Raw genomic sequence first — 19,489 nt, forward strand, 5'->3', positions numbered from 1 at the left:
TTTTACAATGGGCAAACACTGACTAAATCATTTATACTTATACATAATTATTGTAAAAAAAATGTATTACATTATTTTCACTGGAGTTCACTGGAGTTCTTTTTTAAAAAGGATTTTTAACCAAGGATTGAACTGCATTACAAATAGTAACTGATACACTTTCCCATGAAAAATCTTTACCTTTTCTAAAATAGATCAATGGAGGGGTCTGTATGGCTGATATTGTGGTGACCCCTCCCACAATGTGATGTCATGACCATGGGCCTGACAGTTTGCTGTCTGTGAACCTCGTTGCATTGTGAGAAATAATGGCTTTTTCCAACTGCCAAGCAAGCAATATCTCCCTCTGTGGATAGAACTCTCAGTAATGAACATTCCGCACAGATCAACAGGGTGGCAGAACAGAAAATGTCACCACCAGTAATAAAATTCAGAATGTAAATCAAAGAGGAAAGATTTTACGCTGGGCAAACACTGACTAAATAATCTATAAATGAATATTGTAAAAAATAAGCCATTTTATTAATTATGTTATTTTCACTACAGTTCCTCTTTAGATATTTGCCGACCGTGTCACGCCGACGGGACTGCCTAACGGCGATCAGCGTAAAGTCCTGGGGCAGTGGTTTGCAGGGGATCGCGCACGCATCCCCGCTTGGATGACGGAGCTCCACTCCGCCTTCAGTCTCCCACCGGCGATCGCCGCTCGGAGACTGTTAGACGGCGAACCCACCGTCTATTTGCTAGGTACAGTGCTGCGATCTATGGCAGTGCTGTACTGGGGACAGCCGTGTGACAAGGCTGTCCCCTGGGACACAGGAGTGTGATTGGCTCTCATAGGCTGAAGCCTATGACAGCCGATCGCCGTTATTGGCTGGCTGGGGGCGGGAGTTTAAAAAAAAAATGAAATAAATAAAATTTATTTAAAAATATTAACATAAATATTTATAAAAATAAACATCCTGAAAAGGGTTGCTGAGTTGTGCGGCCCTGCAGCGAGGCCTTAAAGCTGCAGTGGCCTATTTGTTGAAAAATGGCCTGGTCTTTAGGGGGGTTTAACACTGCGGTCCTCAAGTGGTTAAAGTGTACCAGAGACATTTTAAAATAAAAATTTTATACACAGCTGGGGCTTCCTCCAACTCCATCTGTACGGATCGCTCCCACGCCGCCGTCCTCAGTCTTCTCTATCGCCGGGACAGGGTCCCATCATTTCCTCCAGTCACGGCCAGTCTGCACAAGAGAAGTGCGCCCTCTATGTATCTCTCCAGCAGCGGCCTCTATGTATCTCTCCAGCAGCGGCCTCTATGTATCTCTCCAGCAGTTGCGAGAGATACGTAGAGGGTGCACTTCTCTTGCGCAGACTGGCCGCGACTGGAGAAAGTTACGTGACCCTGTCCCGGCGATAGAGAAGACTGAGGACGGCGGCGTGGGAGCGATCCATGCGCATGGGGCTGGAGGAAGCCCCGGGTATGTATAAAACTTTTATTTTAAAACGTCTCTGGCTTCCTTTAGAGTATGAGGTGGGGCTCTCATAGATTGGATTTTTTTGCCTAGCACATCCCACAAATGCTCAAAATGTAATTCTGGCTAATTTAGATATTAAAGAAAACTTTATTCATCAGACCAAGCCACCTTCTTCCATTTCTCCATGGTCCTTCTCTGACACTCACGGGCCTGTTGTTCAGCAATGGACGGTGGTCAGTATGAGCACCCCGAAAGATGGCTATGTAGCAAGCTGCAAAGTGCTGAGTGTTCTAAATGTTGTAAGAGGAAAGCCAATAAGCCATTAGCATCAGCTCTGTTTAACGTTATTAACAATCATTACCTATATTCATTATGCTTGCGCTGTTTGGATAGTGCACGTCACTTGAGCAAGTGTTTGGGTTATCCATTTGTAAATTGTTTTCCTTGAGAAAGGGATGCAACATGATCCCGAAAACATTGGAATATTTACAGATGCTTTGACTAACATGATTTTTTTCATATAAGTGTGTGCCCACTGGATTTATACTTTTTGTGCCCCTAGACCAAGTATGTTGTGGCTCCGCTTTCATGTGCAGCAGACCCCTCCCATCCCATGTGTAGCCCCCTCTACCATGTGTATCATCCATGTACTGCAGCCTCTCTCCTTCATGAACAGCTCCCCTGGATATCAGTTTCCCCTTTTCATGTGTTGCTCCCCATTTTCAGCCTCCTCTTTCATATGTAGCAACCCCTTTTTCATTTTCAGGTGCCCCCTTGGGCTGCAGCGACCCAAGGCATGGCCCTTTGTGGCCTTTCCAGAAATCCAGTCCTGCCCGCCGGTTACCTTTTGCTGTCTTCTGATTCCTTGGGGAAACCAACCACCCTCCAGCTTTGGAGCACTCATGTGAGGCACTAATGCCATTGGAGTGCAGTATCGATCAGCATTTCTGAGGCATTGGGTGTTCTGATACCTTTCTCTCATGGCCAGTATTAGGTTGATTAGCAATGTGTGCTAGATTAGCACTTTATACTGTGTCAGACCAAACAGGATAACCTGTACTCCCCATCAGCATCACTGAACCATAACCCTGTCGCTCGATCCCTTGTTGTCCGTCCTTGGACCACCGCATACCAGAAACACAGCACAAGACCTGTCATATAGACATCATAATGACGCTCCAGTCTTGCTGATCCTCATGTCTGCCTGCATTTCCTGCTTTCAACACAACAGCTGCAGGAACTGACTGTTCACTTTCTGCCTCATATATCTCACCCCTAACTGTTTGCCTGTGTAACAGGATCAATGTCATTCACTTTACCTGTCATAGTTTTAATGCTGTGACTAATCGATGTGGCTGCAATATTTTCAGAGAGATTCAGGCTGTGCCTTTCTCCTTGCAGTCTGGTGCAATCTAGGCACCCACAGAGCCAGAAACTGACTGCCTGTACTCATCTGAGTATGGCTTCAATCAAAAAAGTTAGGCTACCAACAAACTAGCGTTTTTGCCGCTAATTAAAGTCAATTGGCAGCATGTAAAAATGCATATATACTGTAAGCGTTTCACATTGTGCATTTTCGAAAATACACAACTTGTTGCATAATTTTCAAAAACGCAACTAAAACACACATAATGTATCTCAATAGAGACCCAGGGGAATGCGTTTTTACTTGCATTTTTTTTTAAATAGGATATTGTGCTTACTGCATTGATTAGGGGAATTAATTAACAAATGCAAACGTGAAACGCACAAAAAAACACATGAAAATGCAAATGCAATACAAAAATGCACCAAAAAGCTGCAAAAAAATAAAAACTGCTGGGTTTTATGGTTTTCTGCCACTGCCTAGTGTTCTCCCAGCCTCAATGACATTTTTAGCCCCAAAACCCTAATTAAATACAAAAAAAGGTAATTCAAGGTAATGCTGTTATTTTTAGTCTCTTGGTTAGAAATAGACTTTAAAAATGACTATAATGGTGGACACTAACTGTCCACTTTTTAGCGAAAAATCATTAGAGCAATCAGAAATTCCGATCGGATTGGTTGTAAATTACCTCCATTGAAGGGCACAATCAATTATGAACGATTATATAAATATTCTTCCGAAAATTTGGATTTTGTTGTTGGTTGTGATTGATACGAAGCAAAGATTGGTTTGTTGATGGTGTAGTGAACAATTTTTCTTCCGATCAGAATTATCTGATCACTCGATTTTTCGCTAGAAATTGGATCAATAGTGGCCACCTTAAGATTAATCAAATACAATAGTCACATATTAATAACTGATCACATATGGACACTGTGTGCAGTGCATGGAGAAATGTGCACAGAGAGATCGTCTCTCTGATCAGATAATGATCCAAGAGGGATCTATCTGCTAGCCGACCAGTGTTTGGCCTCCTAAAAGTAGACCTGAACTCTTGCACAGGGCAGAAGGAAACCATATAGAAATGCACCCTGTATGTATTTAGAGAGATTAGCCTGTCTAATTCCCTCTCATCTGTGACTAATCACAAGTTGTAATTTGATCTCTCCCCTGTATCAGCTAGCTGCCTCGGCAGAGAGCTCATTTGTAAATACAGGATGTTAACAATATGTCTGCTCGCTTGAAAGCAGGAATTAGACAAACTGCAGATTTATTGCAGGATTTGTATCAGCTGTAACAAAGAAATGTTTTTCTTTAAAGGGAAGATCCACGGAGTACTTAAAAAAAATAAAAATACTAATCCACTTACCTGGGGCTTCCTCCAGCCTGTGGCAGGCAGAAGTTCTGCGCCTGCGCAGTACAGACTGGAGGACGTCCGATGACGTCAGTGCGACCGTGTGAGACGCACGTTGGAGCGCACAAGAGCCCGACCTGGAAGCCGGCCTGGCCAGGTCAGGTAAGCCACGGGAGAAGACCGGGGGCCTCCGGAGAGGCGTCGAGTGCACGTCCTGCCTGTCACGGGCTGGAGGAAGCCCCAGGTAAGTGCATTAGTATTTTTTTTCTCCGTGAACCCTCCCTTTAAGGTTATTGTGCTGTTTGTTATCTTTTTAGAGCTGAGATGAAGTTCTGAGTTCAGGTCCGCTTTAACAAAATGTATAAATAAGGTAGAAAAGTTCCTGCTGTATCCAAGAGGGAAGTAGATAACTGTCTCTCCTTTATTTGCTCACTAATCACTTAGTCAATTACTGAGCCAGTTTGCTAATTTGTTCTGCAGTCTACAGTGATATCAGTTAGCTTTAGTGGGGTGTAAATATGCGCTGAAATGACATCAGAGTAGTCTTATCGTGTTTTATAAATTATAATCATTTTTTACTGTGTTGATTTTTGAAATTTTTTATGTAATCCCACTTTAATGTCTGCCCAAGTCCACCTTGTGGACACTTTGGTCATTTCCTGTCCTGATGAGACTAGTGCAAAACCAAGGACTTATCCGCTCAGGAAGTAAGGGAATTTCTTAACCAGTGGAAGCAGAGACAGCAACAGTAACCTAACATAGTTACATAGTAATTTGGGTTGAAAAAAAACATACGTCCATCGAGTTCAACCAGAAAACAAAGTACAACACCAGCCTGCTCCCCTACATATCACTGTTGATCCATTGGAAGGCGAAAAACCCTTACAAGGCATGGTCCAATTAGCCCCAAAATTCCTTCCTGACTCCAGATGGCAATCAGATAAAATCCCTGGATCAACACTACTGGGCAATATTATCTAGTAATTATAGCCATGGATGTCATTCAACGCAAGGAAAGCATCTAAGCCTCCTTTGAATGCAGATATAGAATTTGCTTAATGTGGCAATGCATTCCACATCTTAATCACTCTTAAGGTCCGTACACACGCCGGACTTTAGGCAACGACGGGTCCGTCGTTGCCTCCCGCTGGGTGGGCGTGCCAGCGACAGTCCGGCGTGTGTACGCTCTGTCGTCAGACTGATACGGCTGTTTCTGAGCGATCCGCGGCGGATCGCTCAGAAACAGCCGTATCAGTCTGACGACAGAGTGTACACACGCCGGACTGTCGCTGGCACGCCCACCCAGCGGGAGGCAACGACGGACCCGTCGTTGCCTAAAGTCCGGCGTGTGTACGCTGCTTTACTGTAAAGAACCCTTACCTAAATAAATGGCTAAAACGTTTTTCTTCCATGCGCAGATCATGTCCTCTAGTCCTATGTGAAGATATGACAAAAATCTCATCAGCCAAGCTTTTATATTGCCCTCTGATGTATTTATACATGTTAATTAGATCCCCTCTGAGGCGTCTTTTCTCCAGACTAAATAAACCCAGTTTATCTAACCTTTCTTGGTAAGTGAGACTTTCCATCCCTCATATCAATTGTGTTGCTCGTCTCTGCACCTGCTCTAAAACTGCAAAATCTTTCCTGTAGTGTGGTGCCCAGAATTGAATTCCATATTCCAGATGTGGCCTTACTAGAGAGTTAAACGGGCAATATTATGCTGGCATCTTGAGATTTTATTTCCCTTTTAATGCATCCCAAAATTTTAGCTGCAGCGGCTTGGCATTGAATACGAATATTTAACTTGTTGTTGATGAGTACTCCTAAAACCTTTTCCAAATTTGATGTCCCCATCTGTATCCCGTTTATTTTGTATGGTGCTAGACCATTGGTACGACCAAAATGCATGACTTTACATTTTACAACATTGAATTTCATCTACCATTTATGTGCCCATTTAGCCATCCTAACAGAGCTTGTAACTTTTCCATGCTTGATCCAAAACTTAAAAAATACTCTTTGTCTACAGAAAAGCTTCAGTCACTATTTGAAAGATCCGACAAACACAAAAAAGAAAATGAGGGAAGAAGGAAAACCTTTTTTTTTTGAGCAGTGAATTGAGATGATGCATTCAACTTTGAAAGGAAGTTGTTTCTAGACTTTTAGAGAAGAGCAGATGAAGACTGCACTGAAATCCAGGGTTTTATCTCTAATGCGTTTTACAGACGGGGAACCTGTCATAACAGGAAACTCGCCAAATAAGTGTCAAACTTTTGACATGTCCATAAAGTTTTCTTGGTTGGCTGTAGCCGTGTTGTGGGTGAGGCGGCTCCTGTAATGCCAGTGTAGGTGGCTGGATTATGGGATTAGGCTCTTTATGAGCAAGCAGGTGTATTGTTCCATATTTATCATTAACCATTGTCTTCCTGAGAGGGTAACTGCTGTAATGCTATGTAATGCGTATGTTTCCGGATGCCATAGAAAGCTCTGACCGGAGACTTATGCAAAGCACTCATCTCAATGGCTTCATTTAGAGGAAATCTATAAATCTGAGCTTTGTGCAGCAAAATGTATTATATAGCATAAATAATACAGTTACTGTGGCTAGTAAATAATGAACAGCTCATAGCCCAGTTTTCAACACAGTCACTAAGATCAGGGATACCATAAAAAGGTGTGGGGGGGGGGGGGGAGGGGGGGAGGGCATATGGCCACTCTAGTACTTGCCCAAGCTGAGAAGGAGGCGGGGGCGTAACTAGAGGGGAGCAGCCCCTGTGATTGTGGGGGGAGGGGCAGAGCTGGGGGCGGGGCAACTACTAATGTTCTGTCTCTCCCAGACAAGGGCCCATCCTTCAGAACAGGTGTTTTTTATGGCTACACTTGTTATGAGTGTAAAAACAATGATGGCCACATTTGTTTTATGACCACAAGGTGATGATGGGCACCAAGGAGAGGCAAGGGGAAGGGTGTGAACATTGAGGAGTCCCATCAAAGTTTTGCAGGGGGCCCATGAATTGCAGTTACACCATTGCATGGATTCTCAGAATCCTGTCTTGCATGTGGGATCCAGAAACGGCCCTAAAATATATCTTTTCCAGGGCACACTTTTTATGGATTCTGGTGGTCATCGTATATTCAGGGTGGGACTACCGCCTAAAGACTACACAGGCTGCAGCCTGTGGGAGCTGCCATCCGAGAGCAGAGGTTGGTCTTGGACGATGGCTACTGCTGCACATGGAAAGCTAGCTGCATGTGGTGAAGACAGTCTGTAAATGGGGGCTGCATGAGATTAGGGGGAGTGAAGAGCTGCTGCACATGGAAACTGCATATGGAGGAAGATGCACATGGAATTGAGGAGGCGGTAGGGAGGCTGCACAGAGATAGTCATCTGTGCCTGATAGAGAAGGTTTGCTACACGTAGAATGGCACATGGCTCAAGAAACTTGGCCTAGGGAGACAAAATGTAACAGTAAAATTAGGCAAGTGGAGACTCTGATTAACGTGAACAAAGTTGATATGGCTACAGAACTGGGTCAGTGCATCTCCAAGATGGTAGATTTTGTGTGGTGTTCCAATTATGCAGCAGTCTACGTATATCTACCAGAACTAGTCTAAGGAGGGGAAAAAAATGAACCAGCGACAAGTCCAAAGCCATCCAAGGTTCCTTTACGTGGACTGAAGGTTAGCCTGTCTGGTCTGATTCCACAGAAGAGCTTCTATGGAGCAAATTGTTTAAAACTGGTAATAACAGTAAGGTGTCAGAACACACAGCGTGTCACAGCTTGCTGTGGATGGGCTGCATAGCTGTGGGCCAGTCCAAGAACCATACTGACCCCTGTCCTCTACTAAAGGCAGCTACAATGGACATGTGAGCACCAGAACTGGACCATAGAGCACTTGAAGCAGATTGTCTAGTAAATCAGAATTTCAATTTGGTTATATGGTTGGCTAGGCATTAGAAAAATGTGTCCAATTCAATCCATGAAGGCCCCGCCTCATAACTTACAAGACTTAACCAGTCCACAACACCGTCAGAGCTCTTATGGAGTCCAAGCCTTAAAAGATCAGGCAAACGTACACAAGGTTATGAAGAGAGAGTTTAAATGTTTTCACAGTCAGTGTATTATGGCCAGTTTATAGTGTAGAGTATAGCTACTATATCCAGTATAAACCACAAAGCACTATGGCCTGTATATTATACAGAGTATAGCTAGTATATCTAGTATAAACTACACAGTACTATGGCCAGTATATCATTTAGAGTATAGGTACATTATACAGTATATAACACACATGACTATGGCCAACATATCATGCTGAGTGCAGAGAGCAGAGCGGCTAATGTAAAATGTAGAGTACAGTTAATTATGCCCAATATAAAATACAGAATACAGTAATTATGACCTGTGTATCATGTAAAGTACAGTTATTACATGCTCAACCAGTAATGCAGAGTAAAGCTAATATAGTCAGAATATATTGCTGAGCAGTGCACATGGCCAGAACTCTTGTCCTACATATAGAGTACAGGCATTATGCCCACTACACAATGAATAGTCAAAATCAGAATAGACTTTATTCACCAAATACGCCGTTTGATGTACTTGGAAATGACTGTGGTATACATGGCAACAGCAATACAAGACAGTACATAAGACAGGCATGGCATTGTCAATATGAAAAATGTCCTCACAGTCCTCAAAAGCAAGTATTCAGAGCAGAGTGGGCAAACAAGTCTACTAACAGCTTGGGAGTGGGCCAAGTTCTACACAGGACTGCTAGCAGTTTGGGGTGGGCGCCAGGTGAACTGATGCTTCCTGTAGGTCTATAGAGCTGCAACTGGGGGAAGAACATGCTCCTGCACCTCGTGGTCCTAGAAGGGATGGCTCTGAAACGTTGTCCAAATGGGAGAGACTGTCTGGATGGGAGGGGTTGTGCAAGATCCTGGTGACCCTCAACCTCATTCTGGCAGTGTGGAGGAGATCCAAGGGCGGCAGGGGCGATCCTATGATCTTTTCTGCAGTGCTAATTATTTTGTGGAGTTTGTATTTGTTGATGGCTCATAGAAAAAACATACAAGTTCTGTCCAGAACACAATTCTAGGTTCTATCTACAGGATTTCTGTTATCAGTTTACAAAGGAGGACACATTATCAGTGTACAAAGAAGCTCTCCAGTGAAAGTGTCCTGACTCACAACACGTGTAACCTCGATGACACTAACATTACCATATTCTTTGCTGGGCCCTGTGATTTATGCCTGACTGTAAATAGCCAGTGCCAAGCAGCTTCTCAGTGAATGGCAGAGTCAGCTGGGTGTTGGCATTTAGTTGACACTTCTTCATGAGCAGTTAAGATTTTTGTGACCCACTTTGTTTTGACTTAAGTAAAAGTTAATCACTGGGTGACAGCCAGAGTCACATGACCATCAAACCGCTTTCACAAGCAGTAGTCAATTCACTAGCACCTCTTCCCAACCACCACAATCCAGACAATGGTGAGCAAGTCACATTTCCATGCTTAGTGGCTGGGTCGGGTTTGGTAGTGGTGATTCTATGAAAATATTCAAACATTTGTTCAAAACTACTGAATGAATCACTTCTGCAGAAAATATAAGTAAAACTGGGCATCAGAAAATCTTAGCAGGACGATGCAGTGATCTGTGTATAGTGCACAGAGGAAATGGGGGGGCATAACTTGTAGTTATGTCCCTGTTTACCACACCTAGGGCTTGATTCACTAAACAGTGATAACTCAAATATCACACCTTATCAAAGATATCACACCTTATGAAAAGATATCACACCTTATCAAAGTTAACACGCCTTATCAGAGTAGTATAGCGAGCGCAACAAACCCGCAGGGGCTCAGTGCAGGACGAGTGCTATTGCCAATTAGCAGGCATACGCTTGTAGCGCTCACTATGCTACTCTGATAAGGTGTGTTAACTTTGATAAGGTGTGATATCTTTCATAACGTGTGATATCTTTTCCTAAGGTGTGATATCTTTTCATAAGGTTTGATCTTTGATAAGGTGTGATATGTGAGTTATCATGGTTCAGTGAATGAAGCCCCTTTTTCTCCTAAGATGATAATTTTTCATCTTCAAATTAAAATAACTTTCCAGAACCTTTCAACTAAAAAAGTTCCAAAAAGTAAATAAAAAAAGGACTATCAAAATTATTTTGAGCATTTTCTTGCTTTCTGATGGCTTAAAATGCATTTTATTGACAAATTTACAAATATCACCCAAGAGAAAACTCAGGAGAAAAAAATTAATTGCATATGGGCCCTGGGCCCCTTCTTCTCCTGAGTTTCCTCCTAGGTGATATTTTCACAACTTGTAAATAAATTACTTTTAAACCACTGGAAAGCAAAAAAAAAAATACTAAAATGAATTTTGATGGCACTTTTTCACATACTTTTTGGTACTTCAATTATAAAGTATTGAAAAACTATTTTAAAATACACGTTGAAAATTATCTCCTAGGAGAAAACTTAGGAGGAAAAGTTAATTGCATAAGGACCCTGGTATTGTAAGCTTACCCAACAGTATATACAGCTAGAGGACGAGTTACAGAGCACGGAAACAGGAAATTTGGGAGCCTGCGGTAAATGGACAATTTGCCACAGAAATTTGGGCACCCAGTAAAATGTATTGTTAATATTATCTTTTATCATTAATATTATTGTGTATTGTTAATATTTTCATTTATGTGGCATGAGCGGTTAAGGTTAGGCTCCAGGAAGGGGGTTTGCATGAGGGGGAGGCGGTTAAGGTTAGGTGTCAGGAAGGGAGTTTGTGTCGGGATGGAGGGTTAAGGTTAGGCATCTGGGAGGGGGTTTGCGCTGGGTGGGGTTAAAGTTAGATGTCGGGTATGGGGTTTTAAGGTTAGGTGTAGGGGGGAAGGGGGTGATTAGGGTTAGGCATTGGGTCAGGCACCGGCCTCCATTAACAAACGAGATCGGGACTGTAGGTTCTTTGTTAATCTGAATCCATTTTAAGTCGGTGGGCCAGATTTATCAAGAGTGTCTGAGACAAAACTTTGGTAGATTTTTAGAAATCTGTGCAGAACTGTCTCAGGCATCTTGAGAAATCATTAGATAGTGCAGATTCCTTCTAAAACTGTTGTAAAATAGGAGGAGCTAGGAAGGTCTCTCAGACAGTGCAGTGTGTGAGGGGAACTGCTGTTGCTAAGGTAACCAACACACCTGCTGTATTGATAGCAGCAGGCTCTGCGGAGGAATTCAGCAGGGGGAGGAGCACATCACAAATCATACCTAGCCTGCAATTCTACATCTGTAGAACTGCTATCAAGCACTTCTTAATCTGCGCCAGTTTAGGGATGGATTTGCACTTTTCTTAACTGTAGTGCAGCTCTAGAAAACATGCTACATTGCCACTATTACCTAGGATTTAAGAAGGTTCTTATTATCATGCAGAACTGTTCTCCCTACTGGTTAGTACAGATTAAGAAGAAAAAACTCGGTAATGCGTTGATAAATCTCCCCCATAGTTTCCACCTCTGTTCCCCCACTGTGTCAACTCTCTCTCCCTGTTCCTTCAGTGCCCCCCTCTGTGCAACCTCTGCCTCCACTGTGTCCCTCTGTACCACCTCTGCCACCCATGTCCCCCAGGGTGCCTCCTTCTGTCCCCCTTTGTGCCTCCTTCTCTCCTACTGATGATTGTAATGTGCTAATTTCACAGAACTCAGAACTTGCTATATAGTATAGTGTACTACAGCAAAATTGCATTTTACCAACTTTAAAAAGCATTTTTTAAAATCAATTTTCTCAGAAACTACAAGGCCTTTTACTTGTTGCCACAGAATCAAGAATTTTTGGCCATTCATATCGGCGGGTGTTTGTAAGTCGGCATTTGCATGACTACCAATATTCTATCGGCTATATCCCTGCGCCCAAATTTCCTGGTGCCTTTATTTCACATACGCATAGAGCCAGGGTTGTAACTAAAACCTAATGGGCCCCCAGAAAAGATCTGCTGGCCAAGCCCATGCCCCCATCTTCCAGCATCTCCCCCCCCCCTTCCTCGGGGGCTAAGGGGGCCACTCCTGTTAGCAAATGCAGAGCCTCAGCAGCGAGCCACGATACATTACCTGCGCCCCTCAGCAGGCAATGTCTCTTTCACTTCCCTCATCAGTGTAGCTCCATGCTATGCAGCCAATCACCATGCGGCTCTAGTGAGCTGCAAGGTGATTGGCTCCTAGGAGCGCAGAAAAGGAGTGAGGAGGACCACCAGAAGTAGGTAATGTAGTCTGAGCAATGTCACCCACTAGTAATGTATAATGCTCCGCTGTCACTGCTCTGCACTTAACTCTGCATTTGCTGACAGGAGCTGGCCCCTTTAGCCCCCGGCCCCCCTGCGATGGCAGGAGTCGTAAGGGCTATTGTTACACACCTGCATAGAGCACTGCCCTGTACCTCAGTGATGCAGATCTCTGCAGTTAGATTACTACACCTTCTCTACAGAACCATACCCTGGCACCATCTCAAAGTATAACATTGCAATGCTATAGTTTTATTTCCAGTTTACTGGCTATGCGAATATAGTGGCACTACTCAGTGAAGGCTACCAAAAAACGCATCAACAGGTTTTAAAGCTATTTATACTTATACTTTGAAGCAAGCAATTAACAGATAATCATAAAGAATACTGCTAGAACCAGTTGTCAAAAAAATGTACAGATTCTATAGCAAAACCATTTCCCTTTAAACTTGCCCTTGAACTTTGTTCCTTGTGACTGTGACAAAGACAAGAAGATCTCCCTGAAGTCACAGTCAGTGGATGTGTAATCACCCTGTGCGTATTACTGGCTCTGTGCTAATCTTCATAAGGCCTTGTTAAATATATATCCATATAAAAGGTGACATCACTGCTGATTTATCCCTGCTCTGCATTCATCTTACTTCACAAAACTTGTTCTTCATACAGGAAACACCAAGAAGTCTCCCCCATCTAAGAATACAGCAAAACAGCAAAGTAACAATTACCAGAAACAACTACAGCTACAGGAGTTCTCCTTTTCCTTGTGTATGAAGCAACCTGTCACTTCCTTCACCAAATAAACAAATGTCTACACTACATACAGTACAGTCACTTGTAGATAATACACACTATAGATGTGCTTCTTACTTATCCAATCAGCGTCTACTCTCTGAGGTAAAGGTCCATCCTGTACACCTTTGTGTTTCAAAGGGCTGGTTAGCTTTTCTCCTCAGAGTTGCAGAAATTTGTGAGGCCTCATTTTTACAAGCATCTGACAGGCGGCGATTTCACCACCTGTTAGCTTCTCCCATTCACCATCTAGGCGCTTGCTAGTATAACCCTCTAAAAGAGGGTCCCAAGATTTTGCCAATGTATTTCTATGTGTGAGGTAACTTTAGCTTCTAAGGCTAAATTTCGCCTTAGATGTTAGACTAGTGGAACTAAAACGGCGCATGAGAGAGGAGTGGAGGCGCTGTAATGGTCGCATAGACTGTTGCCAGGCGACCAAAGCACACAGAGCAGTGGAACTTTCCAGAAGCCCCGCGCGGTCTGTCAGACACTACAGCGCAGGCGTGGAGGGGCTGGGTGGGAGAGGTGTAGCCAGAGGGAACTGGTGAGAAACAGCCAGAGCGAGCCATAGAGGGAAGAAAGTGGAACTTAGGAGAAGTCAGGAGGCGGCGGTTGGGAGCGGGAAAGGATGACACGAGAGATGAAGGCCGCAGCAGTCTAAGGCTAAGAGGGGACCCGGCGGCCACGCAGAGACTACAGTGGAGCAAGTAAGGCAGCGGCAACTCGGCCAGACAGTGACCGGCCAGAGGCAGCATGCACAGAGTCCATCCGAGCTAGTCCGGACAGAAAGAGACCCTGGCAGCCAGATGAGTATGGGTCTGAGAGCCAACTACAAGTTACAGTGTGTGTTCAGTTAGTAGCCAGTGTTCAGCGGAGGCTTGCTGAGATAGAAATATAGCAACCCAGAACCTGAAGAGGCCAATTCTGTTTCAAGTGCTGTTATTAGAGACTGTTTGTGTGCAAAAGCTTTAAAGATACAGAGACATTGTGTTGATGATACAGTTGTTGATGCAGGATAGAGCAGCATAGCTAAGGTGAAGAAATCTTCTGCTGATTATATAAAGTGAACTTAGTGTGAAGGCCTTGCTGTTACTAAGAGACATTAATAACCTCCTTAAGTACCCCGCAAAGCTGACACAGCTCCCCGCTTGCATTAAGTCCTGGTGTAGAGACATTGTTCCTGTCAAGTCCGTTTCAAGTCAAGAGTTAAAGTTCATGTGCTCTTCTGTGCTATGTTCTGAAGTGCTACTAAGAGTTTGATACAAGAAGTGAACCAAAGTGTGATTTATGCATATTACCTGAGTACACAGTCCTAAAGAAAGAGGAAGTAACTAAGGCCGTGAGAGTAAAGAGAACCTGTCAGTATTAAAAGAAGATAAGTGAAAAGAGAAGGAGTTGCATTGCGTTTTGTGATACTAGAAGTGTGCTACAGTGAGGAGTGAACTGACATTTGACCAAGATACAGAGTCAACTTACTTGGAGTACCAGTTTTGCAACAACTCTAAATTAGAGCTTATTCAGCCTAAAAGTCAAAGTGCACAAAAAGAGAGTTATATTGTGGGAGAGTGATCTGGGTGGTATAGCTGGGTGCATTGGTCACTTTTATATTTTATTTTGTTTACTTTTGTTTTCCTAACCCTATTTGATTATTTGATTTATATTTTGTTTCATTTGTTATTTTGGGAGGAGGCCCTATCCAGACAGGTGGTGCTAAGTATAAAGAGGGTTTGGTGGGATATTACCACGGGTAAAGGGTTTGAGAGATCTTCTGAGCAAAGTGAACATCCTTTTGGGATCACCCAACAAACTGTGAAACTGTACAGTACCATCTTGAAAACTGTCACGAGTTCCCCCAGGTTTTGCTGAGCAATATAGCTTGGACTTGGTTGCAAGGGACTGAGAACTGTTTAGGAACTGAATTACTCAGTAGACCATTCCCTTCCCCAGCCCCTATGCCCCCTCAATGGTACTGTGATGTAAACATGCTGTGAAGTGGTTGATTATTGTACAAGAAGACCTTTCTAGCTCAACTTTCATATATAATTTGTATGTAACTTAACCTTTTTGTTCCGCAGCTTTTACCGGTGCACTGGCTGTGAAGACTGGAAGATAGTGTATTTTGACCTTTGATGTGCAAGGGAGGTGTATTGTGTTATTAAAGTGTTACGGGTTGCTTGAAGCTACCAGTGACCACCGTCAGGTCACAAATAAATCTTTGATAATTTCATCTGAGTCAGTGTCTGGTGGATTCCTCTCAGCCGGAGCCCAGTGCTAACGGATACATCGGTTTACACTAGCACTAGGCATGGGCGGTGGACAGGCAGACCCCCATGGAGTTGGATCTGTTTGTGTGCTCAGACGTGACATGAGACAGTTTCTCTTCACATGGTAATGCCGCTGTGTTTCAGCGCTTGACACGTGTGGTCTCGCAACCGCTGCCATTTGGCTGCGTTTTAATTGTACCCAAATGGCAGTCGTAGGCAGCAGACGGGACACTGAACTGCTCGACAAAGGAGCACTTCAGGCATCTGTGGATAAAAGGCCTAAAGCTTAGTTCACGCTGCAAAATGCAAAATTGTGATTTTGCAATGTGATTTTCAAATACATTTTTGAAGGAATGTGTATCTTTGCACATTCCTTTAACAAGAATTGTTCTAAAAAAAGGCACAAGCAGCAAGATTTTCCACCTACTCCTAAATGTGACTTCATTTTCCCTTTAGAATACCACAGTTTTATTTTGTGTTTAAAAGATAAAAAGTAAGCTTAATGTTTTACTGTCTCAGCTGAATGACACAGTCTTTTCGTGATCCAGAGGCATAATCCATGAACCATTGACCCTTTTTTTCTCTCTTGAGTGCGATCCAACAATATTCTATGGTTCTGCTCCTTGCCACTGAGGTATGTGGTGTAACTGTGCATAAAGAAAGGGGAAAAGGAGCACTTCAATAGTGTAATATCGTTTAATCGTAAGTAATGAGCGCAAAGATATTTGCACGTACACAATGTAAAAAAGAAAAAGGCTTATCTCTCCACAATGGCTGTCCATCGACTCTGGTGTCCTCCATGCTGCGGGTGGGCTGATCAGTGCCGCTTGCAAAGGGGAACCTTGTTGCCAGCTCCGTTAGCCATGGTATTGAGAACGCGTTTCGACACCATGTGTCTTCGTCAGGTCATCTATGCAAAGTAGAGAGAGCAGTGTGGTTAAAGAGTCAGCCACTATCTATCTGATCAATTTCAAATAGTGGAGGTACGGATTGGCTTGCCATACCAGACTGTTATTGTCTATGCCTAGGTTTACTGTACATATTCACTGGCATTTGACACAGAGATTGGTGGTATTCTACTTTAGGGGACCCAGCAGGAAACCTCATAGGGAACAGTTCTCCAATCACAGCACCCTTTACAGCATAAAGCATTGTGATTGGCCACTTAGTGTGGGCGTAGTTACTACAACCTATTAGATACCTAGCAGTTCAAAAGGGTACTGGTCACCCAATCACGTTCGCTTTATTTTCCTATGAGTCTTTATGCTGGGTCCCCTAAAGTAGACTAGTGCCCAGAGTTTTGACTTGCCATCAACAACAGTAGAAAGCCAGCAGGCACAGCAGCACAAGCAGCACTCAGACCATTAGAATTGCTATTTAGATAATGAGGGGCCTCACTGTGCCTAGGCAAAGTGCTCAGTGAATAGCTGTGTAGTGACCTGAACAGAGGCCATCTTCCTGGATAGAGACACCAGCCTGGATGGCTTTGTGTTTGTCTTGTAGTAATGCCCAGACACAAATACAACTGGCTCTAAACATCCCAAGTGTCCCCATTAGCAACCTATTTCTAGCATATACATAGAAGCGTCTGCCCCATACAGGTGACCCAGGCTGGCCTGTATACTATGCAAATATTTGTTATTTGTAATTCTGCTGTCACTTGTATATAAACTGGTTTCAGGTGTCCATTTATACAGAGTCAGTGACCTCTGACTGACGGCTCATCACATAAAGAGGGGAAGAGGATTGGCTGGCTGGAATAGCTGGCTATAAGTTTGTATAACAATGTAATTACTTCTGTCTGTGCAAGACCACTTAAAAGCACAGACACCAAAGTTAATTAAAACTTAATTTCCGGTGAACCTTTTTTTGGGGGGGGGGGGGGGGGGGGTGGGATAGTGAGTTAAGGGGTTCGATCCTCTTTTGCATTATTACTGTCTTGTGTCCTCATACAGGAAGTAGGGAAATCTCTCCACGGGTGAGAGACAGCAGCAAATATAACATTTTGTGGAGTGGGGAAAGGGGGTAATGTTAGGAGATATTTAGAAATAGGATCTAACTTTAACCACTTAAGGTCTGCAGTGTTAAACCCCCTTAAAGACCAGGCCCTTTTACACTAAATAGGCCACTGCAGCTTTAAGGCCTCGCTGCGGGGCCGTACAACTCAGCACACAAGTGATTCCCCTTTTTCCCTCACCAACAGAGCTTTCTGTTGGTGGGCAATTATCGCTCCCCCAATGTTTATTATTTTTTTACATAAATATTTATATGATTTTTTTTATTTTTATAAATATGTCCATTTTGTTTACATTTTTTTGAGACTGATGGCGGGGATGCGTGCGCGATCGTCTGCAATCCCCGCCCCTAGCCAATCACGCCGATCGGTGTGGAGTGGTCCTGGGGCTGCCGCCGTATTCACGCCAATTGGCGATGAACGGTCGGCAAGAGGTTAATGAGATCTTTAAGATTAGGTAGTTAACGGGGTTGTTGTTTCCAAAAAACGTACTGCAAATGCAAAGTGAAAGCAGACACATCACTGATAATCTGCTTATTGGGTACTTGTACCAAATCCACCAGTGCCAGATTCAAACATATGCCAGGAATATGGAGTCATGGTATGAGGCATTCCTTTTATAGTGAACACAATATCATGTACTGCAGATAGTGAGGCTGTGCTTTGTTAAGTCCCTGGAGCACACACAAATCTCTCAAACGTGCGCTCAGGTTAATTTCTCCATTCCTGAGGTCAGCAGACACCTCCCCCAGCAGTCATAGAAGGTGAAAAGTGCACAGGTAAAGGACATGTGCTACTTTCACAACTAGATGCCTATCTGATCACTATCTACTCCTTTCATCTTGCAGCTGAATCAAATTCATCATCAGAAATGACTGTCTACCTTATGCACCACATGTGGCCAGGATAGAGCACCTCACAGATCACCTATGTCTTCATGCAAAGCTTCATACACATGCTTGATTTCTATCCCTGTAAAGGCGCCATAAATCTAATTATTATGGGAAGATCAACCAAGAGACAGATCTTTCTGTGACTGAATCTGATTGAAGAGAGATCTGCTGCCTGCCCATACACCAAAGGCCGATTCCGGATAGATTTCAGCGCCATGAATGGGCCTAGCGTCGCCGCCTGCCTGGTCGCCCTCCTTGTGTAAATGCCCCACCAGTGCCCTTACTGTGTTAAAGCGGGATTATCACCGTAAAAATCAAATTTCAACAGCAACTGGTCTGAGTGTATTAAGTGATAAAGATGCTAATCCTGCATTCAAAACCTTCAAAACTTTTTTCTGCTGTTATGGTTTGGTTTAATTGCCATTGCCAAACAGTTGCATGCTTTTTATCTATAATATACTCCTCCTCTTCCCTTTATTTGCCCCTCCTTCTAATGACTTAAGGGCTGGTTCAGACGGACGCTTGCGGAGCGTTTACCGCAAGCGTTCGGACCGTCGCGGTAAACGCTCCCATTCAAGTGAATGAGAGCGTTTACACCAAGCTTTTGCGCGCTTTTACCCGAACGCGGCGTTCGGGTCCCGATTTTCGCGAGCGTTCGGGCTGCCCCTGGAAGCAACATGTAGCTTCCAGGGAGCGGCCAACCGCGACGGCTAATGTTCCCCTACGGGAAAAAAAAACCGCAACAGCATCACGACGCGACCGAAGGCTACTGAAAGCCTGACCGCTCAGCCGCCGCAACGCCCCCAGACGCGACGCTACGCAGACGTCCGTCTGAACCAGCCCTAAGACAGTGCACTTTCTAGTATAGACCTCAGTGGGAGTGTCTGAAGACTGTGGGAGGAGGGCGGGTAACGAATACACAATTAGCAAGAGGAGAAAAAAAGAGTGAGGAAATTATGTCAGGAGGTCAAAGGTAACCAAGATGGAAACTGCCTAGCATAGTATTCTCTGCTTTTCCTTTATAAAATTCACAGGAATCATAGCGTGAACAGTGCAA

This window comes from Hyperolius riggenbachi, chromosome 6, assembly GCF_040937935.1.
Source record: "Hyperolius riggenbachi isolate aHypRig1 chromosome 6, aHypRig1.pri, whole genome shotgun sequence".
NCBI lineage: Eukaryota > Metazoa > Chordata > Amphibia > Anura > Hyperoliidae > Hyperolius > Hyperolius riggenbachi.